Below are 26,101 nucleotides of genomic sequence, written 5' to 3' on the forward strand. Positions count from 1 at the left end.
GGAGCTCCGGGTTCTTAAATGATCACTTGGGACAGCTGATCGCAGCAGGATCATTGAAGACTGGGAAACAGTGTGTTTATATGGCACTATGGGAAAACCGTAGTCCTACTAAGTAAATGCTTTTCCTGGGGCTTCTCAGACAGACAAGTGCTAGGGCATGGAGTCCTTCTGCAGGTACAGATCTGGTCCTGGAACCATTGCCTTGCAATGAAAGGGCTTGTTTACAGAAAATGCACTCTGTTCTTCCAGTCCTGGTATTCCCGAACAACTCATTGTCACCTGGCACTTCAAAATCCAAACAGTCTGAGCACCAGATTCTTAGGGTTGCTCTGCTCCCTCTACTGCAGTATGCCTGTGCTGCCTGAAGCCAGCATCCTTGTTGGGAAACCAGCTTTGTTCCAGGAAAACTTAGACTTTCCTTTTAAAAGATGCCAGATTCATTCCTTGGGTAGCTCCACTGCAGTCAGCAAAGTAGCATCTGGGATGAATCTGGCCTGATCTATCTAGTGCCATGAGCATCTGCTGAGACAGTCTGTACCCTTTCTGAATGATGCATTCTCTTCCATAACTGGGGGAGCTGGGGGGCTGAGCAAGCAGCTGAGTATGTAACTGTGCCATTGTTACTGGTGGAGTGAGATTGTTTCCAGGTTTTTCTGTAATGACCATCACCACAGTAGGCAGGATGCATTTATGTTATTAATGCAGAGAACTGAGAATGGAAACCAGTTTCGGACTTCAGGTCCAGGTGTGTTGTGATTCAAAGCCACTGGCTTAATGTGGACTACTCTTTTATGTAAATTCCCTATCATTGCGCTGGCATAGATGCTATGTGGATCAGATAAAGCAGGCCATCTGTAGGAGTAGGGTTAGGGTACCACTGCTCCAGCATTTTAAAACTGGTCATATAGAACAGAGCTGATGAAGTAACCTCCTATCCCAGGGGATTGGATTTCTCCTGTTAGGAAGCCTTACATGTTAAAATCTAGATTCTGGGTTGGATGCAGATTCTCAAATGCATGAGCCTAGATCTTGTGATGGAAGTTTGCTTGTACAAGCACATACAGGAGCTGTTTTTAGTGGATATACGACCATGTGGGTCTTGTGTTTTTAGGGGACCAGATCTGGCTCTTTTAAGCACTTCTGTTCAACCCCTTCCAAAATCTAGCATTGTGCTCCTTAAATCCGCCCCCTCCCCCAGAGGTAAATGTGTAAATCCATGAGTGTAATTGCACAGCGCCAGCATGTCTTAGCCCTGACCCTGCTGTGAAGAGCATCGGATAAGAGATGTGGATATACACCTCTACCCCTATATAACGCTGTCCTCAGGAGCCAAAAAATCTTACCGCATTATAGGTGAAACTGCGTTATATCGAACTTGCTTTGATCTGCTGGAGTGTGCAAGGCTCCCCCCCCCCCGAGCACCGCTTTCCTGCGTTATGTGAGAATTCGTGTTATATCGGGGTAGAGGTGTGTATGTTTCCCACTCTCAGCTTCGTGTCTTCTATTGGCACAATGTGTCCTAGTGCATAGAGTACTAGACTGGAATTCAGGAGACCTTGGTTCTGCTCCTAGCTCTGCCACTGACCTGCTGTATGACATTAGGCAAGTCATGTCCCATCTCTGTGCCTCATTTTCCTTAACTATAAAATGGGGATGACGATATGTCTTTTGTAAAGTGCTTTGAGTTCTACTGATAAGTGTTATACATGTAGTAGTATTATTACGTCATGAGTTCATCTTGCACTCAGAACAGTTTCCCACTCCTTCTGTGCCAAAGTGTGCTGTTACACTCCCACTGGAATTGGGGCAGTAATCAGTCCTGCATTGCTTCCCTCACACCCCCAGTGTAGGGGGCATGCCAAGGGCAGGGCCAGGGACCTGTTGGGAGCGGGAGAGGGCATATTTGTAGCAAAAAGCACTGTGGAGATTCTGAGCTGGGGTACAGCTCATAGGCTATGTCTACACTGCAGTTAGATGCCTGCGTCTGGCCTGTGCCTGCCCACACAGGCTTGGGCTCTAAGGGGTTGTTTCATTGCTGCATAGGTTCTGGAATCCCACTCCCATCTTTCAGGGTCCCAGAGCCCAGACTCTAGTCTGAGCCCGGAAGTCTACACAGCATTGAAACAGCCCCGCAGCCCAAGCCCCACAAGCCTGAGTCAGCTGGCATGGGCCAGCCACTGGTGGTTGGTTGCTGTGCAGACATACCCACAGGCAGCCCATGGGAGGAGAGCAGCCTCATAAACTGCTCTAATTTATGCCTGGGGCTGCACGAACTGTGTATCTGGGCCGCACAAAGGTGCGGTGACGTTACCTCTGACCCCTCTCCTACCGATCTCTGCCTTCTATGCTGAGTCTCCAGGAAGCCTTCCTGCCTGGTTCTATTCAGTGATCCTATCACCACACTGTCCCTTACCTGACCCATTGCTCTGTGCCTAGTCTTGTCTTGCTGAGCTCGTAAGCTCTTCAGGGTATGGCGTGCGTCTAACACGGTTTTATAATGCACCATGTATGTTTACAGCACTGTAATAATGATGCTTAATGCTATCACAAAGTAACTAGTGCAACCCATGTAACACTTTTTAGTTAAGGTGACTGTCTCTATGTTACTACAGCAGGAAGTCTCCGTGTCAGTTGATGGAATAAAGTCCATCTCCTGGAGAGGAAATCAGAGTGCAGTATCCAAGAGCTGTGACATCATAGTGACTAAATATGACTTTTAAAGTCTGACAGTATTCTAACCAATAGGATAGCTGTATACAAATGAACCAAAGTCTAACTGTATTGTGATTGGTTGAGTAATCAATGATGTCTCACTCCTGCACTCAGCAATCAGCTGTTCCTAACTTTTTTGAACTCCTTTGTAAGGGAAGGACTCTAAATGTTTACTTCTCTCCCCTTGAACAGAACACGAGAGATTTTACATTGTAAAATATTTTAATTTTAAATACCAGGTTTTCTTGTTAACATAGTGTGGTGCCCTATAGTGATGGGAGGTCAGAGGTTAGGCATGCATCCCAGGTTCCAATCCCCATACAATCCATCCAAGCCTTATTCTGGTTACCTCACTCTCCAAGACTACAGTGCTGTCTTGTTGAGTAGTTCGAGTGAAGCTGGCTCTTACTCCTGACTCTGCCAGTGCTGTTCAGTGGCCTCAGGCAAGTCACTTAATTGCTCTGCACTTCAGTTTATTGATCTCTGAAAGAGGGTTAATGCTCTCCTATCAGGAGTAAAGAGAGGCTTAATTACTGCACAAGAGAAAATCCTGCTGAGTTAATGTTGCCAGGGCATTTCAGTGGAGCTCAGATAACAGTCCCTCCAAAAATTCTACCCTGGATTGAAATGTGGCCTGTGAAATTTCAAGGGAATTGGATTCTTTTAGGGAAGTTGAGTAATTGCTGGAAGGTCTTGAAAATCAGGTTTGTACCAGGAAGTTGGTTTCAGCCTTAATTACGGTTACAGCTGCTCCATGACGCATATAAAACACTTTGCATTTCTCGAACAATTGTCACCTGAGCATCTCAAAGGATCATTGTCACATACCCACACGCACTGAGCAGGGGACATGGTCTTCTAACTTAGTCAGCTATAATTGGGCCATAGCTATTGCTCTCAGCAGCATGTGCCCGGGCTTCTACTGGAAAGTCTCAGTTGTCCTCAAGAGAGGGAAATGGAAGTCCATCCTCACCATGCCCTTGAAATGGTCTTCCATGTGCCCTGAAAACTGGGAGATCTCCTGTGCAGGGTCCTCCTTTCTCAGAATTCCGGGGCACTGTGGAACTGCAGCATAGGAATTTGCTTTCCCAGGGGTTTGCTAGCGTGAGGAGACTTCAGGATCCTACAGAGCAATAATAGATTTCCCACTGAAATAACTACCTGTAATCCCCATCCTGTTTATAGAAAGAGATGCAGCCTCATTGTTCACACTAGAACTAGGCAGACAGCCTGCTTGCTGGTTCTCGCTGGGCCATTGAATTCCGTGGCCTCTGTTACCTTAGAACAGTGATGTCCAAATTATGATCAGTGCAGAGTTGGCTGGTCATATGGCCCTGGCTCCTCTTGCTAAAAATATATTCACTCCTTTCCTAATACACATTTTTCATGTAATGAGCAGTTGCTGTCATTGCCATGGGGCTGTTATTTGATTGACTGATGGAAGGGAGGTGGCCAGGGGATTTCTTGTGATGTGGTTAAACTGTTGCATTCTGGGAACTCCTCCTTGGGGCTAACTCTTTCTCCTGCTCTGAATTTTTAAACTCTGTTAAGATAATAAATGAAATTATTTATTCAAAATCTCCATCCTCATCTGTGTTGCCCCCAGGTGTGTGTGTCCTTTCAAGGGCCAAGTACTCGGATCTTAGGAACAGGAGCTAAGGTCCCAGCCAGGACCTTTGATGCACATGTTGCTTATTGACAGTCTCTTGGCTTTCATGAGGGTCCAGAGAGCAGTGCAGGATTGTTCCGCATCAGTCACTAAACCCCTGAAGCACAGATTTACATGCCTGCAGGTTGAAGGGGCCTTTGGAGCAGAGAGAAGGAAGTATAAAGTCTTGAGCTGCTTCTTTAGTGGTGGCTTCTCTGTATTTTCACTTCCATGGTGGTTTTTTGTTGTTTTTTTTTCCTGACAAGAGGAGACACTGAATGGAAGACAAAAAAACATGTTTTGGGGAGGATTGTGAGTTAGATGGAGGCACTATTTGCTGTGGGCTTTCTCCTGGCTCAGCTGAAAGAGGTTAATTTTTTCCATTCCCCCTGTAATGCTCTTTCCCCAGGATGATTGTGAGGAGCAGAGCAATTGCCTCTTGTCACTTCCTCAGGGATGGCTGAGCCACAGGGAATGTCTGTACCTGATTCTCCTGATTCATAGATTTAAAAATAGTAAGAGGCAGCCCCTGCTGGACAATGCACAAGAGGTGGAAAGTATGAACATTTGAAACCCGACTGGACAACAGACTTACCCACAATGTGTGTGAGACGGGGGCACTGACAGCTCAAGTTTTATGCTCCCTAATGTGGGTTTCTGCTGAGTTTCTTTGGCATCATTTCCTCATCATTTTCCCCCTCTGTTTATCGTCTCCATGTCTCCCCACTGGTCAGCAACACTCACTGTAGGTTTCCTCTCCTGGAGCCTTCCCATTGTTAGCCACTGACCCTGGAGCATCTTCAGATGATGTCACGATCCTCCGTTTTCTGCCAGCCTTGTCTGAGCCTGGAGGCCCGCATCTCAGGGTGGCTCTTGTCCTAACCACTAGGGCTCAGAACTGTATTGTGACCCTGTTTTCTTAGTGCAGTGTGAGACTTTGCTTTCCCATCACAAACTGTAGGCAGTGGCCAGCCAATCTCACAGTGGCCTTTGATGCCCCTTCAGGACTGAGGGCAGCCACTAACTGGTGCTGTGTTGGACCCCTTAAACAGGGGAGTTGCTCCCGTTCTACCTTGGGCAATGGGACCCCATTCAAATGCCTCCTTCCCCCCCTGCCCCTTTCCCCTGGCCTGCCAATGGGCCAAGCTGTTTCCTGCTCTGGGCTGCTTCCCTTTGACCCTTGGGCCCATGCTGGCCTGGGCAGGCTCTGACTCAGGCCAGCAGGGGCTGTGGGAGGGTGGGGCAGGCAGGGACAATGCCAGCTAGCGGGCAGGAAAAGTAGAACAAAAGGCAAGGCCTGTATTTTTGTCCCTGACGGTTGGGGCAGCCAGCTGGCTCCTCCTTAGTGGGAGCCTGGCCCCAGCTGCTGAACAGAAGAGGCTTCTCCTTGTTCTCTCTTTGCAGAGGAATTACCATATGAATACTGCTCTTTCCCAATCCCAGTGAGGCTGGCTCCTCTGGCACCCAAGGAAATGCAGATAGCAAGGGTGAGGCCCGGCTTTAGGCACTTCTGGAACTGCATCTGCACAACAAGGCGCTGCTGCTTGGCAGGGAACAGGAGCTCTTCCTTCCAGCAGTTCCATGGGAATGTGGATTTGCCACTTGTGCTCTCTGCAGAGAGCAGGTTTGCAGGGCATGTTCTCTTGCCAGGAGGACTAGATCAGACAGTTAGTCACAGGCGGCAGGGTAATCCCAAAGCGAAAGAATCCCAATAGAAATGGCACTGCAGTAAATTCCAGATCCAGTTTTGGGAAGGCTCTGATCCAAATCAGAATTTTGTCGCCTGTTCCACTCTGGAATGGCCAGACTGAAGCCAGTGTAGTCCTGTGGCTTGGACACTGCCCTGGGAATCTGAAGTCCTGGGTACTAATCCAAGCTCTGCCATTGTCCTGCTGCGTGACCTGCGGCAAGTCACATCAGCTTGGTTTTTCCTGTCACTCTGCCTGTCTTGTCTATTCAGACTGGAAGCTCTCGGGCAGCGACTATGCATACAGAGCCTGCTGCGCTGAGGCCTGATCACAGCCAGGGAATCTAGGTGCTGCTTTAATTCTGATAATAACTAAAATGCTGGGTATCCACTGGAAGTTGGGATCTAGAACGGCCTGCACCAGCCAGGAGCCAAGGACATGTTGGAGGAGTGCTGGGCTCTGCCCGTCTGGAAGGAGAATCATAAGGTGCTTTCTCTCGGTGAGTTGCAGCTAAGAGGAGAGAGGGGATTTCCCTTTTCGGTCTGAGTCAAACTTGCATGAGAGGCGAATTAATGAGACGATCCCAAGAGTGCCTCTCTGCTAAGTTGAACGTTAAGATACGGTGACCCTAAAGCAGAGCTGGAAATGTCTAGGAACATATTTTCTAGTCTCTTCTGAGACCAAAGAGGGAAGGTGAGACCTTTTGCATTGTTGCTGGAATCCCAACAGTTGCACCCAATTATCCCCCGTTTAGACCCCTGTCTTCTGTCCAAGAGGCAGTTGAAGGTTTGGGGCCCATCAGTATCACTTATTAATCAGCCGGAGGGGCCACTTTCATGCAGTGTGGGCCACCCCTTCTTCAGAGGTTCATTGCGTTGCCTTCACAGGACTGGGGAGATGCCAGCCGGGGCTGTTGCACGTGGCCATGCAGCATGCCTCTGCTGGGCCAGCTGAATGTGTTACGATTTTCTCTTTCCTCTAGTCCTGCCTCGGAGGGCTGCTACCATCCAACCTTCTCTGCTTCATGCGCTGGAGCGTGAGCCATGAAGCACAGCAGGGCATGTGCTGGTGTCATATGCGCACAGCATGCAGCTGACACTCACAAGTAGCTCTGAGCCGTGCTGTGTGCTCCTGCCATGGCCTGTGCTCTAACTAGGCAGCTTTGAATACTCCAGAACCAATGAATTTGCTCTGTCAGGCCATGTCTATAGGAGCATTTGTAGCTGGGGACCAGTGAAGCACTTCCCCTCCCAAGAGAGAGGCTTAGGTGGAATTAGTGAGTTAACCCTTTTTTAGCTGCTGGCCTCCAGGGCTGTCTCTTATGCTAGGTGGAAAGTGAAGTATTGCCACTTCAGTGGGGAAACCTAGGACACAGAGCGGCACTGGAGATGTGCTTTGTCCTGGGTGGATGAGTGAGTGTCCCAGGGGTTTCAGTGAAAGCCACCTCCCAGGCATAGGGGCAAGGTAGACACCAGCTTTACCTCTCCTGTAAGGTGCTACCATTAAGGCTTAGTGAACTGACACTGATTTGAGCACTTAGGGGTCTGATCCTGTGAGGTACTGAGGATCCTCCATTCCCATCGAAGCCCAGGATGGTTGAGGGGGTGCAGCACCTTGCAGCTTCAAAACCTGCACCTTTGAGCCCCAGTCCTGTTGCCCAGCAGCAACATGGGATGTGCCGCTGCACCTACCATGTGTAAGGCTGGTGCATTGAGTTCCCAGGGAAGTGCTTCCCCAAGGAGGAAGCGGGTGAGACTGGCAGGGGTGAGGGATGTCCTCCATTGAGCACTCACTCCCTGCTGGTGCTGCAGCACAGAGATAAACAGGAAGCTTGTAACAACTCATTTATCATCAGGGTGAGCAGGGCTGACACAAGAGCCTGGGACCAGCCCAGGGTTCCCACTTGGGTTGGGTAAGACACAGTGCTGAGCCTGAGGAGAGAAAATGATCCATTGTTCCCCCTGGGGTGTGGGCCAAGGGGGAGATATTATAGGGTTATCAGAAACGATGGTGATGGGCATGGGCATGACTATAAGAATGTAGCTAGATAACGCTGCACTTACATGCTTGGGCCCTTCCCTCCCATCTGCCTTCACCCTTACTCGTGGTTGTCTTAGATCTACAAGTACAAAGCATTATTCTTAACAGAACAGCACCTGTGTCAAATGACAGGGCTGGTTCTGTAAACAACCTGGGATGAGAAGGCACTGTTAATTAAGCTCTAGAAGAAAGAGCAGCTCCGTGGCAGCTTTAATAGGATTGTAGCTAAGAGTTTTCCTCTCTCTTCAGTGTTGGGTTTTCCTCCTTTCTTCTGGGATGCACAGCACCAAAAGCAAGAAAATCTCTCCACCATGGGAATCTCTAGGGCACAAAGAAACGCCTCTTCCACTGGTTTGTATGTGTGAGTGCATAGAACATTGGCAGTCATGAATATATAGGCACAATAGGCCTGTCCTACATAGCCCTTACTCAGGTGAGTCAGAGCCCTGCATTGGTGGGATTTACTTATGTGAGTAAGGGCAAGATTGGGGCCAGCTGTCAAATGTGGATGTCTCTATCATGACATGCAAAAGGACTAAAAAATTCAGCACTCAGAAGCATTTTAGCCATATACATGCCTCGTGGAGCACCCAGTAACAAACCCAAGTTCTCTTATGCAGAGAAATGTCCTAACAAAGACCAGCCATGCTGTATGCCAGGGGTAGGCAACCTATGGCACGGGTGCCAAAGGCGGCACGCGTGCTGATTTTCAGTGGCACTCACACTGCCCGGTCCTGGCCACCAGTCCGGGGGGCTCTGCATTTTAATTTAATTTTAAATGAAGCTTCTTAAACATTTTTAAAACTTTTTATTTACTTTACATACAACAATAGTTTAGTTATATATTATAGACTTATAGAGAGAGACCTTCTAAAAATGTTAAAATGTATTACTGGCACGTGAAACCTTAAATTAGAGTGAATAAATGAAAACTCTGCACACCACTTTTGAAAGGTTGCCGACCCCTGCTGTATGCTGTCACTAACTCTGTTCTGAGACTGGGGAAGTTCTGGCTTGCTCAGCATGGACCACAATAGTCCAGAAACTGCCTGTTCTGCGTGTACAGTCATACCTCAGCTGGGAGTATTTGTACTGAGATGTAACTGACCACCTTTGTCTGGCCCGTTATGGTAACACACTGCTTTGAGCAGGCATCCCTTTGTTTCCTGATGCTGTAGCATTAGCTGGACCTGCTACAACTTGTGGTTAAAAATAATGAAAGGCTGAAGAACTATGGGGAAGTTCTCTGTTATTACTCATGCTTTGTGTTACAGTAGGTCTGGAGGCCTCGTCCGAGAACGGGGCTCTGGTGTGCTAGGTGCAGTACAAACACACAAGACAGTCTGACATCCTAAACAGAGAAGGCAGATGAAGGGTGGGAGGGAAAATGGGCTGCGAGCTCAAATGACTAACTCAAGGTCACCCAGCAGATCAGTGGCAGAGAGCCCAGGTCAGCTGATTCCTATTCTAGTGCCATGCATCCTCTTTGTAACTAATTTGCTTCCATGATTCCCTTTCACTGTTCTCCATGACTGCTGATTCTCCTGAGTAGATTGGGACAGAGCGACAGGAATTCAGAGTAGAATGACAATAATAATTAAGGTGACTGATGAGGAGCTATTGAGAAAATGAAGGGCCTTGTACTGCATTCTCTAAAAGCAAGTTGAAGTTTTTCATGTTGACATCAGTAGGGACAAGAATGGATCCTAAATATGTGCCTCTCGATCAGATAGCAGATAAGGATTTTCACACCAGTCTAACGCAGAGTTTGTATTGCTTACTGATATACAAAGGGTTGGACTGCTTTAAGCAATGTAGTAAAACCATTGCCAGGCCTGTGTGTAGACAAGGTTGAAGAGAAATGTGATTAAGCCATTTCAGAAGTGTGTGAGAGGTGCCTTGTGGACAGTAGAATTTCTGTTGGTACAGAACGGCCTACCTAGGAATCATGGGGTGAAAGTTAGTGTGAGAAAGTCCAGGCTGGCTCTCAGAGACACGCGCCTAACGGGGAGGTCTATTTGACTTTATAATTGAATTTATAAAGTTTATAATTCCCGGGGGAATTGGGGCAAGCCACAGTGCTGATGTCATTCAAACTCTGATGGGGCGGAGCACTGAAGAATCTTACTGTAGAGCCAGTCATGCTGGATTGAAACAGTCCAGCAAGCCCATTTTGAGCTCTCGGATGACTTCCCGCACTTCACTGCATTTATTTGTTCACCAAAAAATATATTACAAGATTTTCTTAAAATGTGCATTTTTCCCCTTGCCTGTTGGATGAGAACTGATAACTGTTACTTGCTGAGGGCATTTCCTGTGTGTCTTTATGCAAATCACCGGTTGCTGTTTTTAGTTGTCCATAAATGAGGCTGCTAGTGGTTAGAGAAAAGCAGGTTGTGGTGAAGTAGTGCCAAGCCACTCCAAAATTGTCCTGAGTTTGTGGGGGAAGACTAGTTTCCAGCGGCTTTGCAATGGTTGTGCTGGGCAGTGGGAGATGTGGTGCCTGATCCGCCATTCCTTCTGATCTCTGCTCCATCCATGGATAGAAGATTGTATGGGTACGCCTACGCTGCAATAAAAACCCCGTGGCACCAAGTCTCAGAGCCCGGGTCAGCTGGCTTGGTCTGTGGGGCTAAAAATAGCAGTGTAGGCGTTCAGGTTTGGGCTGGAGCCAGGGCTCTGAGACCCATCCCCATTACAGGGTCTCGGAGCCCAGGCTCCAACCCAAGCCCCAGTGTCTACACTGCAGATTTTAGCCCCTTGAGCCCAAGCTCCGAGAGCCTGAGTCAGCTGACCTGTGGCCATGCCATGGCTCTTTTATTGCATTGTAATCATACCCTGAGCCACTGCCGCCCCCTTCCCTGTGTTCTCAGCCGGGTGTAAGCGAGAGCAGTCTGAGGGAGCTGCAAGAGGGAGTGGCATAAAGCATTTACGCTGGGCTTATTAGCCAAGCAGTGTGTTCTGCTACCAAACAGCTCCTTTATGCTGCTGGAATGGCTTAAAGTGGGCCTCGTGGAACAGTGAATTGGGAGCTTGGTGCATACGTTTTTATGGGGCAGGAGGCTATGTGGGAGAGAGGTGTCAAACCTTAGAGCCCAGGGAGAGGGAACTCAATCTTGGGGTGCAAGAGCCCCTTCAGACCAGATGATGCATTCAATCTCTGGTGAATCAGCTGCTTGGCTGCAGTTAGCGTTTGGATGACGGTGGCAGATGAAAGAATAGGAGTACTTGTGGCACCTTAGAGACTAATAAATTTATTGTAGCATAAGCTTTCGTGGGCTATAGCCCACTTCATCGGATGCATGTAGTGGAAAATACAGAAAGAAGATAGATATATATACACACAGGGAACATGAAACAATGGGTGTTACCATACACATTATAAGGAGAGTGATCAGTTAAGGTGAGCTGTTGTCAACAGGAGAGAAAAATAACTGTTTGTAGTGGTAATGAAAATGGCCCATTTCCAGCACTTGACAAGGAGATATAAGGAAGGGGCGGGGGGGAGATAGTTTTATTTTGTGTAATGGCCCATCCAGACAGATGAATTTCTAATGTAGGGTGAGGAGTTAGCTATTGATGATCTCCTCTCTAGGTTCAGGGCCTCCCTTCCATGAGTAGTGGGACAACGCTCAAGTCTTCACTGCAGGAGGGGAGCTGTTAGCTGCCCATCAACCAAAAAAACACTGGAAGACAGAGGTAGCTCAGAGGGAACATGGCATGAGACTGAGGGTATGTCTACATCTACAATTTTGCAGCGCTGGTTGTTACAGCTGTATTAGTACAGCTGTATAGGGCCAGCGCTGCAGAGTGGCCACACTTACAGCAACCAGCACTGCAAGTGGTGTTAGATGTGGCCACACTGCAGCGCTGTTGGGCGGCTTCAAGGGGGGTTCGGGGAACGCGAGAGCAAACCGGGGAAGGAGACCAGCTTCCCCGCGGTTTGCTCTCGCGTTCCCCGAACCCCCCTGCAAACCGCAGGGAAGGAGACCTGCTTGCACAGGGGTTCGGGGAACGCGAGAGCAAACCGGGGAAGGAGACCAGCTTCCCCGCGGTTTGCTCTCGCGTTCCCCGAACCCCCCTGCAAACTGCAGGGAAGGAGACCTGCTTGCACGGGGGTTCGGGGAACGCGAGAGCAAACCGCGGGGAAGCTGGTCTCCTTCCCCGGTTTGCTCTCGCGTTCCCCGAACCCCCCTGCAAACCGCAGGGAAGGAGACCTGCTTGCATGGGGGTTCGGGGAACGCGAGAGCAAACCGCAGGGAAGGAGACTTGCTTGCACGGGGGTTCGGGGAACGCGAGAGCAAACTGGGGAAGGAGACCTGCTTGATTACCAGAGAGGCTTCCTCAGGTATGCTGGGATACCTGCTTATTCCACGGAGGTCAAGAAAATCGCTGGTAAGTGTCTATACTTGATTACCAGCGCTGGATCACCAGCGCTGGATCCTCTACACCCGAGACAAAACGGGAGTACGGCCAGCGCTGCAAACAGGGAGTTGCAGCGCTGGTGATGCCCTGCAGATGTGTACACCTCCTAAGTTGCAGCGCTGTAACCCCCTCACCAGCGCTGCAACTTTGTGATGTAGACAAGCCCTTATTCTGCTCTCTTCCTCAGCAATGGCCGCTGATCTCCAGCTGTGGCCCAAAGAGCAGGGCTCCCCACCTTCTGTAGGTCTGAGCATCACTCTCTCCAAGGTGACCTTTGTAGCTGTGACACTAGTGTTTGTCTAACGATGTCTATGTGTAAAGGCAAATCAGTAGCTGTTGCCCTGATCCTGCCTCATTCTAGGTGTCTCCTGAGTGCTCTCAATTCCTGATGATGTCAGCATGTCACACTACCGAGCTTGTGTCCTCCATGAGCAGAGGATGATGGGAGAACCTTTCTCCTCTGCTCCCTGAGTGTGTGTCTGGCCCTGGGCCTGCCTCTCAGCAGTGACTGGAGCACAGTTAGAGGTCGCTGGCCTAGTGGGCTGCAGGTCTCCCTGCTGCTAATGGGCCGCGCTGGAAGGAAGGGTGCTGCTGCAGTGGCAGTGCTGGGTGAAGGGAAGTGAGTCACACCCTCTTGGCAGAACAGCTGACACATCTCAAGGACGCAGAGCCGGCTTTGCATATTGACTGATGGCAACATCCAGAATGATTCCTTCCTTCCTTCCTTCCTTCCTTCCGTCCTATGCCTGCTTGTGGACGTGAGCCAGGCTGGAGGTGTCAGTCTGTTCTTTCCCCTCAGCCAGGGGTCAGGCAGCCAGGCCTAGCTCACTGCATAGGAATGTGTTATTTTTCTTAAGAGAGACAGAGCTGAACCCAATCCCAGCTCCTTTTCCCAAACTCCCTGTAGTTTCACCTGAAAGGGTTGAGCAATGCAGAGGGTATGTCCAGAGCGGCCCATGTGATTTGTTGGGCTCTTAGTCATGGGAGGGAATCAGGCTGTAAATTGAATCTCCCTCGGGGTGTCTGTGAGAGAGCAAAGGTTAGACTGGCCCAGGACTTGCAGAGTCTGAAGTGCCCCAATACGCTGCTTGCCCTGCTCCTGTTTTAAGCCCAGGATTGAAGTTTACAGAGCAGGCTGTGGGAACAAGCTGTCAGAGCGGATGCATTTCCCACACAGATGCTCCCTGCGCTGCAGCAGGAGGGAGAGATCAGAGGTGGCAAATGGAAAACTGATGCTTCTCCAGAAGATACAAATGACGCAGCTTATTGAATGCAGAGAAACAAGTCAGAATTGCTCCCTGTTTCTTGCCAATCAGAACAAATTCACAGCTGCAGAAGTACTTGATTCCAAAAGTTCCCCTCGCTATCTGAAGTACTGATATAGTCCCTCAGTCTTTAGTGTATTTACCTTCCCAACACCGCTGTGGTGCAGAGCAGTGCTATCATCCCCACTTTACAGATGGGAGGTCTGAGGCTCAGAGACTCTAAGTGACTTGCCCATATTCACACAGGAATTCTGTGATGAGGCAAGAACTTGAACCCTGGTCTTCCAAGTCTGAGGCCAGGGCCCTAATCACTGGACCATCTTCCTCTCATTCTTCAGTCCCCCCCCCCGCCCCCCCGATGCTCCCGTCCAACACTGTGTTCTCCTGACTCTTAGAACCATTGATAATGAAGTTTCTTTACCACAGCATTGGAGCGGGGAGGGATGTATAGCCAAAACTCTGCCCCAAAAGATGACTGGTGAATGACCAGCAACTGCAAATGTCTGGGGAGTTTTTCATGTGGTCCAGAATGAAATGTCACCATTTTTCATTTTCAATCTGGTCTCAGACAGGGGCAGCAAGCTAATTAGTATAAGTCTCTGCTCTCTGCCTGCTCCTGGGGCTACCCCGCAGTGGCAGGACAGGTCTTGTTTGCTCTGAATCCTTGGGAGTTTGGACTAGGTCCATTCACCCCAGGAAAGCGTAAGGTCTCCCTTTTGTGAGATTAAGCCACTGAGTAAATTTCTGCTTGCAGCGCTGTTTGGAAATGAATGGGGTCTTTGCACAGGCCCAGGCGTATGCTAAGCAAGGATTATGCTGTTAAATAGGGAGTTCAACCACTGCCAAAAATGAACAACTTGAAGAAAATTGCATTTTATGTAGGAGGAGGGACTTAGGGCTCTGCCACAATTGAATGTAACAAATTATTTATAATATTGGATTCTGATATAATGATTATACCTAACTTTTATATAGTTCTCTTAACTCATAGATGTCTAAGCGCTTTACCCAGGAAGACATGTATTACTGTCCTTCCATTTTGAGGCTAACTAAGGGATAGAGAGGTGAAGTGTCATATCCAAAGTTTCAGTGCAGGCGAGTGGCAGCTGATTCATAGATTACAAGACCAAAAGGAACCATTGTGATCATTTAGACTGACCTCCTGCATTTCCCAAGGTCCTGGAATTAATTCCTGTTTGAACTAGATCAGATCTTTACTCTTGATGTAAAGATTACCAGTGATGGAGAATCCACTACAGACAACCCTTGGTGGCAGCTAGTGGGGAGGGACACAAAGGTGGCACCAGCCCAAGGGGGGCATGTGGCCTCACCATGTGACACCCATACATGACTCCTCCCAGCCCAGGGCCCCCACACTCTCCCCATCCTGTCTCTTCCCTATCCCATGTTACCTGATGGGAGAGGGGGGGACTCTGTCCTGCTGCACCATGCCAGGCAGCGTGGCCAGAGGTTGCCTGGGATTCGGGAGAGTTCTGTCACTCCATCCCAGCATATTATCTGGCACAGGGGCTGGGGGAGGACTCTGTCCTGCTGCTCTGAGCTGCTGCACCATGCCGGGCAGTGTCCACTCCCAGGCAGCGTGGGAGAGTGCAGCAGCTGGGCAGCATGGCTGGAAGAGGAGAGGCTCTGGCCCTGCCAGCTGCTGGCCCCTTGCCCCACCCTAGCAGTTGGGGAGGGTCATGTGACCCTTTGGGCCCCTCCCACCTATCACCCTTGAATGTTTCCAGTGGATAATTACCCTCACCGTTACAAATTTAAATTGCACTGGATAGAATCTGATTTGCAGACCGGGATCCTTCCCTGTTCAGTGGTTCACACTGCCTCCTACTGACTTTAATGGAGCTTCACTATGGTCTGAATTTGCTCCATTTTCTGCTCCTGATCTGAGAACTGCAATACACGTGGCTGGAGTTTGCAAGGTGCAGAACACCTGCAGCACCATAGGAGTTATGGGTGATGGACACCTCTGCAAATTGGGTCATTTTGTTGACCAAAAATAAAATACAGTTTGGTGTCTGAGCCCTGTTGCTGTGCAGATCAATGTGATGTGCGCCTATATGGATTGGAAACCACTCTTCAGAGCTCTGTTGTTAAGAGCCAGAAGGCAGAACGTCTGGCTGCCTGCACCTTGCACTCTCTACTCTGTCCAAAATAGTGTATCAATTGCAGAGTAAAAACTAGAACTCAGCAATCCTGTCTCCTAGCCTGGTGCCTGTCCATATGGCCACTCGTTCCACGGTAAGCAGCAGCGGACCCTGGTACAGCCTTTGGATGAGATTGCCTCAAGGAAAACCTGGGCTCCTGTGGAAAGTGCTAGTGGCATTGGTGATTCATTACTATAGATGCCACGGAGTCTCTTCTGGGAGCTGGTCCTGAACCAATGCCCCACAGAATTTGTGGCCCTCTGGGCTGCTGCTGGCCTGATTCTCTACTGCCTTGTACCAAGGGGATATAAAACGCTGCCATTGGTGTGCATGGAGAATTTGGATCTGGTCTAGTTTTACACCCACACGTGTAAGTGGTTGTGCAAGGCAGGGGAGAATCAGACCCAGTATTTTGGAGGAGATGCAACTTTGACAACGTGTCCCCTTGTGCTTAGTGCAAATCTGTGACACTTCTCATAAGAACACAGGGGGTTCTTATTATTCCCAGAATTATTCCTAGCCACAGCGTTTTGAGAGAGAGGCAGGATGATTGGGTGCAGAAGTCCTGAGTTCAATTCCTGGCTCTGCTACAGATGTCCTGTGTAACCTTGGGCAAGTCACTTAATCTCTATGTTGCTCACCAGCAGCTGGGGATAAGAATCCTTCCTGCCGCTAACCTGTAGTCGTTTTGGGCAGTAAGCCCTTCGGGACGGGGACTGTGTCTTCCTATCTCCATTTATAGAAACTAGTATAACTGGGTCTCAACCTCAGAAGCCTGTAGGTGCTACTACAGCACAAATGTGAGAGGTGGTCATGTTGCTGTACAAGCGATTCCTCTGTGCCAGTGATACTCTGACTGAGGCTTGGGAGCCTCTTTGCAGCACATGATATTAAAACACAGTATAACTTAATTATTAACCAATCAGGATGCTTTTACTATGGTATTAACCACTTGTAGTTGATAAAATAATAATACTTGGTCAGTCATTTTGCGTGAGAATAATATATATGGGGATATATGTAATCTATATATTTCCCTGTCATACTGTTTAAATATGACTAGATAGTTCTGTAGTAAATGAAAATGAATTCACACGACTGTGGCTCTTTTGGGTAATATAGATTGCTACTTTGGCTCCTGAACCACTGAGGTCTTGAGTATCACTGCTCTGCACAAACAGTCTACAACAGGGGTGGGCAAACTTTTTGGACTGAGGACCTCATCTTGGTGGGGAAATTGTTTGAGGGCAGGGGGTTGGGCTGCGGGAAGCAGTGCAGGGTGTGGGAAGGGGTGCGGTGTGCAGGTCGAGACTCAGGACAAGGAATTGGGGCAGAGGAGGGGTGCGGGGTATATGAGGGGGCTCAGGGCAGGGAGTTGGGGTGCAGGAGGGGTGCGGGGTGTATGAGGGGGCTCAGGGCAGGGAGTTGGGGTGCAGGAGGGGTGCAGGGTGTATGAGGGGGCTCAAGACAGAGAATTGGGGTGCAGGAGGGTGCGGGGTGCAGGCAGGGGGCTTAGGGCAGGGAGTTGGGGGGGTGGGGTACAGGAAGTGTTCGGGCTCCAGCCTCGCTTACCTCAAGTGGCTCCGGGGTGGCAGCAGTGCGCAGCAGGACCAGGGCAGGCTCTCTGCATGCCTGCCCTGTCCCCACCGCTCCAGGAAGCACTGCGGCCCCTGGGGGAGGCGGGGCAGAGGGCTCTGTGTGCATTGCCCTTACGGCACCTCCAGGTACCTCCCCCAAAGCTCCCATTGGTTGCGGTTCCCCATTCCTAGGCAACAGGAGCTGATGGGGGCAGTGCCTGGAGGTAAGGGCAACATATGGAGCCCTCTGGCCCCCCCACCCAAGGGCTGCTTCTGAGAGTGGCACCAAGTGCCACAGGGGGCAATTCCACGGGCTAGATCCAAAGCCCTGAGGGGCCGGACCCGACCCACAGGCTGTAGTTTGCCCACCCCTGGTCTACAAATACTGTTGACAAAATGTACTGTTCTAAATGCCCAACGTGTCTCTTTGGTAGAGTCAGGGGATGTCTCTTTTATAGTCTTTGTGCTCGGGTCTCATTCTCCCCAGTCTTCAATCGTTTTTCTGGGTGGGTTCTTTGTGTTGCCTGTGCAGCTGAAACAGTAAGTGCACTCGAAAGAGTGTGTAAGAGTTCCATGATACGTGAGCTACCCGTCCTACAGTATGTGAGTTACCAGCAATGAGGCAGTGTTTATAGATGCGCTACAACAGGGGTAGGCAACCTATGGCACGTGTGCCGAAGGCAGCACACGAGCTGATTTTCAGTGGCACTCACACTGCCCGGGTTCTGGCCACTGGTCTGGCGGGGTCTGCATTTTAATTTAATTTTAAAAGAAGCTTCTTAAACATTTTTAAAACCTTATTTACTTTACATGCAACAATAGTTTAGTTATATATTATAGATAGAGAGAGAAACCTTCTAAAAATGTTAAAATGTATTACCGGCACGCGAAACCTTAAATTAGAGTGAATAAATGAAGACTCGGCCCACCACTTCTGAAAGGTTGCCGACCCCTGCGCTGCAATGCTTGACTGGTTGAGGGGAGAAACTTTTTCTGCAGTTTTCTGCTGCTCACAAACAAGGCTAACATCACAAACCGGAGTCTGAGTGGAACAGTGAGGAAAGCAGTAAGAAAACAGACTTCAGTTTCAAATATAACATGCTGGCCAAATATGTTGTGTTCTCCCTCCAGCAGCTCAGCCACCTAGAGGATAAGTACTTGCTTCTGCTAGCAGCTCATAGAGTTACTCCTTCAGTTCAAGGGGCAGAAGTCCATGCTGTTTGGGTAAAGAGTCTGGTTCAGTCCCTGCTCGTGTCCCAGAGTAGGGGCATTTCACAAGCATCCAGGTGATAGTTGTTATCCTGTGTGTGTGTGTGTAATTGTTTTAATAGTTAAGTGTAGGGTAGCCACCATTTATAAAGTCAACTCACATCTGAGAGACCTCACTGATTTCCTGTTCTAAGCGCAAATGGAAAGTTCAGCATCTCAGACACATCTGGGTGCTAACTCTTGGCACATGATGGCTTTTCAGTGGCAACCATTTTATATTGCTATCTCTGTGTTCGAAGGCCCCGATCCTGCTCTGTTTGAAGACATTGTCTTCAGCATGAGCTTGACTGAGCCTTACGTCAGCAAGGCCCTGTCACGGTGCAGGTCAGCCTGCTGTCTTGCATGACCTAGTCCTGGCCCTCAACCTAATGCAAACCTGGAAGGAGTTACCTTAAAAAATAATGGGTCCAGCTACAACTGGGTAAGGCCCTGTTTGGCGTCTAGTTTAGGATTTTCACTATTAAGGAGATTAAAACACTAATGCCCATTGATAGGGGTTAGAGCTTTATTAAGTCATAAAAAGGGGTGTAATCCAGCTGCAGCATAAGCAGATTGAGGCTGGATTTCCGGCCTTGGTTTCAGCGCAGTGACGGCACTTTCTCAGAAATTGTTATTTGCGGCGATCAGTAAAGTGAGGGGCTGCAATCAATCCTGTCCAGCCTGTTTCACAGCCCGTTTTCAGAGGGATACGTGCCAACTTCAGCAACATTGCCAGAGCTGTTGGCAGCCCGGGAAAGAGAATAAAAGAGAAGGGAAGGCAGCCGTCAGGATGAGCGGGGTTAACGTTGCAATCGGCAGGGAACTACCACTGGACAAGGGAAATAAGAATTGGCTTGAGCCGCCTTAGGGGAGAAGGAAAACAGAATGTGAGTTGTAGAGCCTGCCATGGACAGCAGAAACCAACAGAACAAGCACAAAACGCTACTTGAAGACCAGGGGTTTAGGCACCAACTGGGTTTGGCTTGCAGGGCCTTTGGCTGATTTTCCTGCCAAAGAGTATTTCATACACAGCTAGGATCCCAGAGACCTAGTGGCATAGCAGCAGCTCCTTTGGTGTAGTTATAAAAAATCAGTCTAAGAGTTTGATCTTTGAGAGGGGACTGCTGATGCTGATAACACATCTGATCTGTGTGTTCTCCCTACCCTGTTTCAAGGTAGTAGGGGCACACAGTTTGATCTGTCTTCACCTCTTCAGTGTCCTATGATCCCAGTCCTGCAATGTCCTGAGTGTCTCCGAGGATAGTTAAAAAAAATAAAAAAACCCTGAGGATCAAAGAATCTAAGCAATGGTATTGGAGCCAAGACAATCAGGTCTCGGAACAAGGGAGCCATCTTGGCTTTAGTCAGGGGAAGACAATGGACTGAGAATAGAGGAAGGAGTGCCCCTAAATTAATTTGCTGAGCCAACCAGCCTCAGCACGTCAACATTTCCGTAGTCTGTGTGATCTGCTGTAGAGATAGCGGGCCGGTAGGCAGCACCCACTGTGCAGCGACCACTCTCGAGAAGTGCTGGGCACCAAAGTCTGTTTCCATTCATCCCAGGACCTGGCCGGTTAGAGGATAGCGGGCTGTCTAAGTGCACCAGCGCAATGACAGCAGTGGCACCAGGCATTCAGCCTGGCCATCTTACATTGTGATAATCTCCAGGAATCCCGCCTTCCTGTTTGCACTGGGGGAAGTGGAGGCTGGGGAGGCCCTTCTAATGCAAATATTTGAGGTTGGAGGCTAGGTAAGGGTGGGGGGGGTGGGATGGAGGCTGCCTTTTGGGTTTGTTTACTGTAGAAGACTGCTGTATGGTTGAAATAATCCAGGCTAGGGTCTGTGAAAAGGGCAGCCAAGGAAGCAGCTGCCTAGAGCATCAAGGTGAAAGGGGAGCTACCAGGGGCTGCCTGGCTTTGTATTCCGTCCTGCTAAAAAGTCCCCACTTGCTGCCATCCCTTTGCCTATGAAAAGAGCCTCTGTTCGCACAGCAGGCCCCAAGCCCCTATGCCACTAGGCACCCAGAGACGAAGTGCCAGCCTCACCCCAAGGATGTTAACAACATTCTGCTGCCGGTACAGCTGGGAGGGGACCGTAGCTCTTGCTGGCACCCTGGTTTGGAAGCACAGGGGCAGGACTAGCAGGCATTTTGCCCAAACTGAAGCAGTGGTGCTGCATCAGGAGGTAGCGTCACAGCACGCAACCCTCTGTGTATACTTGTCAGTGTTTTTTAACCCTGGTGGAGCCACAGTGTGATAGAAACCCCCCCCCCCCCCGGTGTATATGCAACCTGTAAAATGGGGCTTGGTCCAGTGCGATTTACCCTGGTAAGTCGCTGAGGTAAGTTTCACTGTGCAGTGTGTCTTCACTAGAGGCAGCTCCATGGATGTTTAGACAGGGCCTCAATTGATCTCCACTGTTGATGCCCTTTCTCAGTGAAAATCTCTATGATGCTGCCATCTCTGATAGCCATCTAGTCCAATTTCTAAAGCTGGCAAGTACCTTCAAGGGAGGTGGTCCCTATCACTCCATTGAGGGCATGCACAGTATACATATAGTACAAATACAGGCTCAGCCAGCCAACGAAACAGCTTGGAGGGCCCCTCTCAGAACTGTGGATCCAAATGTCTGGATCTTTTCGAGTATGTCTACACTGCAGTTTACATGGGCCAGCTACGGTGTTTAACAGGCTTGGACTGCGGGGTTGTAAAACTTGCAATGTAGACATCTGGCCTTGGAATGGAGTCTGGATTCTGCAAGGAGAGAAGGTCCCAGAACCCATCTTCCAGCCTGAGCCTGGATGCCCCGTGAGTCTGAGTCCGCTGACGGGGTCAGCTGCAAGTATTTAATTGCAGTGTAGACATGCCCTTTGTCTTCACAAGCCTTAACTCTCCAGGGGCAGTTGTTTGCAGTAGGACTACTGAAATTGCCCTGCAATGCAGCAGCCTCCCTGGCACAGGCAGGGCACTTTCTACTCCAAATGGGTGGGGTGAGGGGTAGGAAGAGCATGGGATGGTCCATCTCATTGCAGGGCTTCCTAGGAGGACAGGTAGGCGTATATAAGATTCTGGTAAAGAGGGTTATATGCCCTTTCAAAAGCGGCCGTGGGAGGAGGGGTGGAATTCTGTTGACTGGGGGGATGGTGGCAGGGAGCCGTAGGACAGGAAGAGGAGAGTGCTGGGAAGCAAGTCCCCTTTAAGAAGATGTGTTTGCAGGCTGACTGCAGCTAATCGAGGGGGAGCTCACCATCAGCACAGAGCAAGGCAAGTGGAAGGAGTTGGTTGATTAGGGGGAGGAGGAAATCATTGCAAGCTGACTGGAGGAGGAGAAGCAGCACCAGCAATAAAAGCAGCCCCAGAGTAAGTTGCTGTTTCCTTTCTTTGCTGAGGTTTCTGCTTGCATTGTAGGCAGTGCTGAAGGCAGGATGGAAGAGGCTCCTGGTAGCTTGTGCAGTGGGCTAAATTCACAGCAGGCTTCTCTGCGTAAAGCACAGAGATATTTTAGCAATATCTTAAAAATTCTGGGGTCTGGAGTGGAGTAGCTTGATAGCAAAGTGTCTGAAAAACCATGGAAGTCCTCTAGTTAGTGTAATGGACCCAGGCAGATGGAGTCAGGGAATAGCGGCTCTCTGTATTTTAAGGGCCTTGTACCACAGGGGCTGCCAATACTAAAGTGTATAGAACTACTCCATCTGCAGGGCCTGAGACAAAACCCCCTCAGATCACATGCAAGGTTCAACTGGTAAACACTTAACACAGGGCCCTCTCCCTCCCAGTTGTCCTTCCCTTGTATTTATAATTAATTAGCTCACAAGACCAGCTGTTGTTTCTTCTCCCTCCTTAGTTGGAGCCCTGCTTACATGCCCAGTATTGTTGGGATGGAATGAATAGGAGGTTGTATTCCTAGCAAGAAGATGGGGAAGCCTCGGTGCCGGCTAGCACAGGGGCTGCTGTTGGAATGAAGGGGAAGGGGAAGCAACTGCTACAGAGCGGTCAGGCAACCCAGATGGTAATGTGGGGGGAATCCAAGGGGGGCTATGTGCTCTACTGTTCTCGGTGTGCCAGAGGTGTTCCATAGCCGCTCCAGGACTAATGTACCGCTTGTATAAATGAGTTCCCAGACGGTAACCCTAGCCGGAGCAGCACTAGGCCTCCCTGTCTTGTCGTCCTCCCACATCCTGCTGCTTTGACCTCTGGACATAACTCTCCTTATTACAGTCACAGGGGTTTTAAATACCCCGAAACAGCTCATTGGCTGCCCTTGAACGCCTGCCAACACTGATGCCTGTGGCTAGTTTTACTCACCCAAGTGGCCTTGTAGAAGTCATTGTGGGTGCCCAGGTCCCTCAGATGCATGTGTGTAGATTGGGCTAGTTGTGCAACCTTAACTCTCATTAGTGTGTGTATGGTAACATCCATTGTTTCATGTTGTGTGTATATATGTGTGTGCGTGTGTATATATATATATCTATCTCTTCCTACTGTATTTTCCACTGCATGCATCCGATGAAGTGGGCTGTAGCCCACGAAAGCTTATGCTCAAATAAATTTGTTAGTCTCTAAGGTGCCATAAGTACTCCTGTACTTTCTGCTTTGTCTGTGCCTATAGCAGCTCTTACTCTGAAGGTAACAGTGCCTGAAGCTGAGCAAAGAGAGATGGGGAGTCTCTTTCAATGCTGCTCATATTTAACAACCTGCTTACTTTTTTTTTCAGCTAATTTAACTAAGATCTAAGCAATTACTTCACTTTTTAAAGGGGAAAATGGGACTAAAATTCTGCAGTTAAAGCCGTAACACAGGCCAGCATCCATCTGTGTCTTTTCTCTGTCCCTCCTCTGCTGACTTCTGACTCCAGAAGTATGTGCAGAGGGGCTCTTCTCCCTGGGGGAAGGGTGAAAAGCTTTGTGTCATTCATTTCAATAATCCCCCAATCACTCCACGCCTCTTTCTCAGTGGGGAGTAAAGTAGCTGGCAGTGCAGTGTGTGTTTCTGGATATAGGGTGTCTGGGAGAAATGGCTTTTTTCCTGTATCCTGGCCCTTGCGGGGAGTTCATTGATCCCACCAGAGAGGATTTTAGGGTATGACTATGCCACATCCTAGCTGATGACCCTGAATGATGTTATACAAGTAGGACTTAACTGCGCTTCTCAGCAGCACCTGGCTCCAGAACCCATGTTCAGTGTGCTGAAGGCTGGGCATTCTGGGAAATCAATCCAGGGATGTTCAGGAGAGCTAAGCCATTTGCCATAACTTAGTTTTTTCTCTTGGAAACACCTTTGTGAGCGGGAAAGGGGAATAGGCTAAATGACAACACATCTCATTGTTTGACGTTTCTAGAAACGTTGGCTTCCTGCACCTTTATCTGCCACCTGAGATGTACTCTCCTGTGGTTAGAGAAAACAGGACATGTGTGAGGACTGGTGTGTGGGTTAGAAAGATGTTGAGTCCAGCAGAGTGAGACTCAGTCTTAATAGCTGATGTATAGCAGGAGAGTAGATGGGCAAGACTTACATGTCCCGTTGGAAGGCTCTCCTTCCTTCTCAAACAGCCTGAGATTACAGCATTTCCCAAAGTGCAGAGTACAACCGACTGGCTGGAGACCGTCTTTCAATTGTTCTCCAGAATCTCAGTTCTAATTATTTTAAAACACCAGGTGGAGACTGTCAAGAAAACATTCAGCATGTGAAGCAAGCGTAACTGAGGCAGAGACCTCTTTCTGAGTTTGCCGAGAGCCTGAAATAGTAGCTTTCCAGTGTGAAAGCACACACAGAAATGAATGGGGCCAAACTGAGACCTCGATGATACTGTGATTGCAAACAGAAATCGTACAGGAACCCTAGGTGAGGTTCTCTAGCTTGTGTTAAGCAATAGGTCGGACTGTGGGATCAAAATGATGCCTTCTGGCCTATAAAAGAGGAAATTATGAACTTTCTTAACTATTTCTTATCAAAGCATGGAAGAAAGGAGAGGAAGGATCATATTATGAACTACATCAGGGTTTCCCAAAGCATGGATAGTGAGAAGGGAGGGCATGTATAAATTAAGATGTGTGGACCTTTAACACGTAGCAGGATTGCAAAGGACCTGCAAGTGGCTTTAGTTTCCTGCAAGGGGGGGGGGGGGGGAGACTCACTTTCCAAAGCTTGGGTAATGCTGGGCTGCCAGTGTCCACAACACCTCTAGGCGTGGCATTTCTTGTAGGTGAGTTGAAGGGAATATATAGTAGTTCTGGTTGGATCACAGCTACTGTGGGGAACTAGTGGCTATTCCCATCCCTTGTGCTGCCACGGCAAAGTTACTTTCTTTCCTCACTTGTGTGTGTGTGTTTTGGTTTGTTTTTCAGTCTTTCCCTTCAGGCTCCCTGTTTTTCTGTATGTTTGTTTCCTGTTTTTCCTCCTATTTTGCTCAGTTTTTTAGGTCTGTCTCTTGTGCAAGTGCCAAGTTTCTCCTTGCCATATGCACTACTGGTAGATCTTGCTTTTTATCCCAGAAACAGGGAACAGCCGTGCCTGAGTCAGAGAGGACTGAGCACAGGAGCCATGGGACACTGCAGAGCAGGGCTGGTGCCCCGCAGCGGGGAGTTTCCTAGCTATAGAAGCCAGGAGAAGCTGGAAGGGTGAACAGCAGTTGTTGGATTAGTTTGAGTTCCTCTCCTGGGAAATGCCCCCATGGGATGGTGTAGCACTGAAAGGGTTAAACTCTTACTGTCACAGAGCCTCTCTCTGGGGAGAAGCAACAGGAGGAGAGTCGGAATTGTGAAGCAATTTGCAAAACTTCTGCTTCTCTTGAGTGAGAGATGAGCCTCAAAGGGCCACTTCTTGGTGAGTTAACAGGCAGTGTGGATCAGGAGGGTTGAGCCATTTAACCCAAGCTTCTCCCCAACTCAGTAACTGAATGTCTACACTGCAGTTAAACACCCACGGCTGGCCCTGACTCTGGCTCAGGCCATGTAACTGCAAAATTGTGGTGTAAATGTTTGGGCTCGGGCTGGAGCCTGGGCTTTGGGACCTCTCTCCTCATGAGGTCCCAGGCCTTGGGCTCCAGCCTGAGCTTGAATGTCTACACCGCAAGCCCAAGTCAGCTGGCCTCCCAGGCCAGCCATGAGTGGTTTAATTGCAGTGTAGACATATCCTAAAGCAGTGGCTCTCAGCCTTTTCAGATTACTGTACCCTTTTCAGGAGTCTGATAGCATACCCTCAAGTTTCACCTCACTTGCTTACAAAATCAAACATAAAAATACAAAAGTGTCACAGCTACACTAGTACTGACAAACGGCTTATTTTCTTATTTTTACCATATAATTGTAAAATAAATCAATTGGAATGTAAGTATT

At 49.1% G+C, this 26,101-nt stretch overlaps 1 protein-coding gene across 6 annotated transcripts in view; it reads left to right on the forward strand.

Annotated features, from left to right (window-relative positions):
- SEPTIN9 (septin 9) overlaps positions 1 to 26,101 on the forward strand; it is a 267,635-nt gene that overhangs the window by 195,506 nt on the left and 46,028 nt on the right. The window contains exon 1 of one of the 6 annotated variants that reach the window (XM_030534408.1): positions 22,053 to 22,127. The exons of the other annotated variants lie outside the window; for them this stretch is intronic. The gene's annotated coding sequence lies outside the window, so the exon portion shown is untranslated. Of the gene's footprint in view, positions 1 to 22,052; positions 22,128 to 26,101 lie in introns of those variants that run through there. 6 annotated transcript variants of the gene reach the window in all.

This window comes from Gopherus evgoodei, chromosome 15, assembly GCF_007399415.2.
Source record: "Gopherus evgoodei ecotype Sinaloan lineage chromosome 15, rGopEvg1_v1.p, whole genome shotgun sequence".
NCBI lineage: Eukaryota > Metazoa > Chordata > Testudines > Testudinidae > Gopherus > Gopherus evgoodei.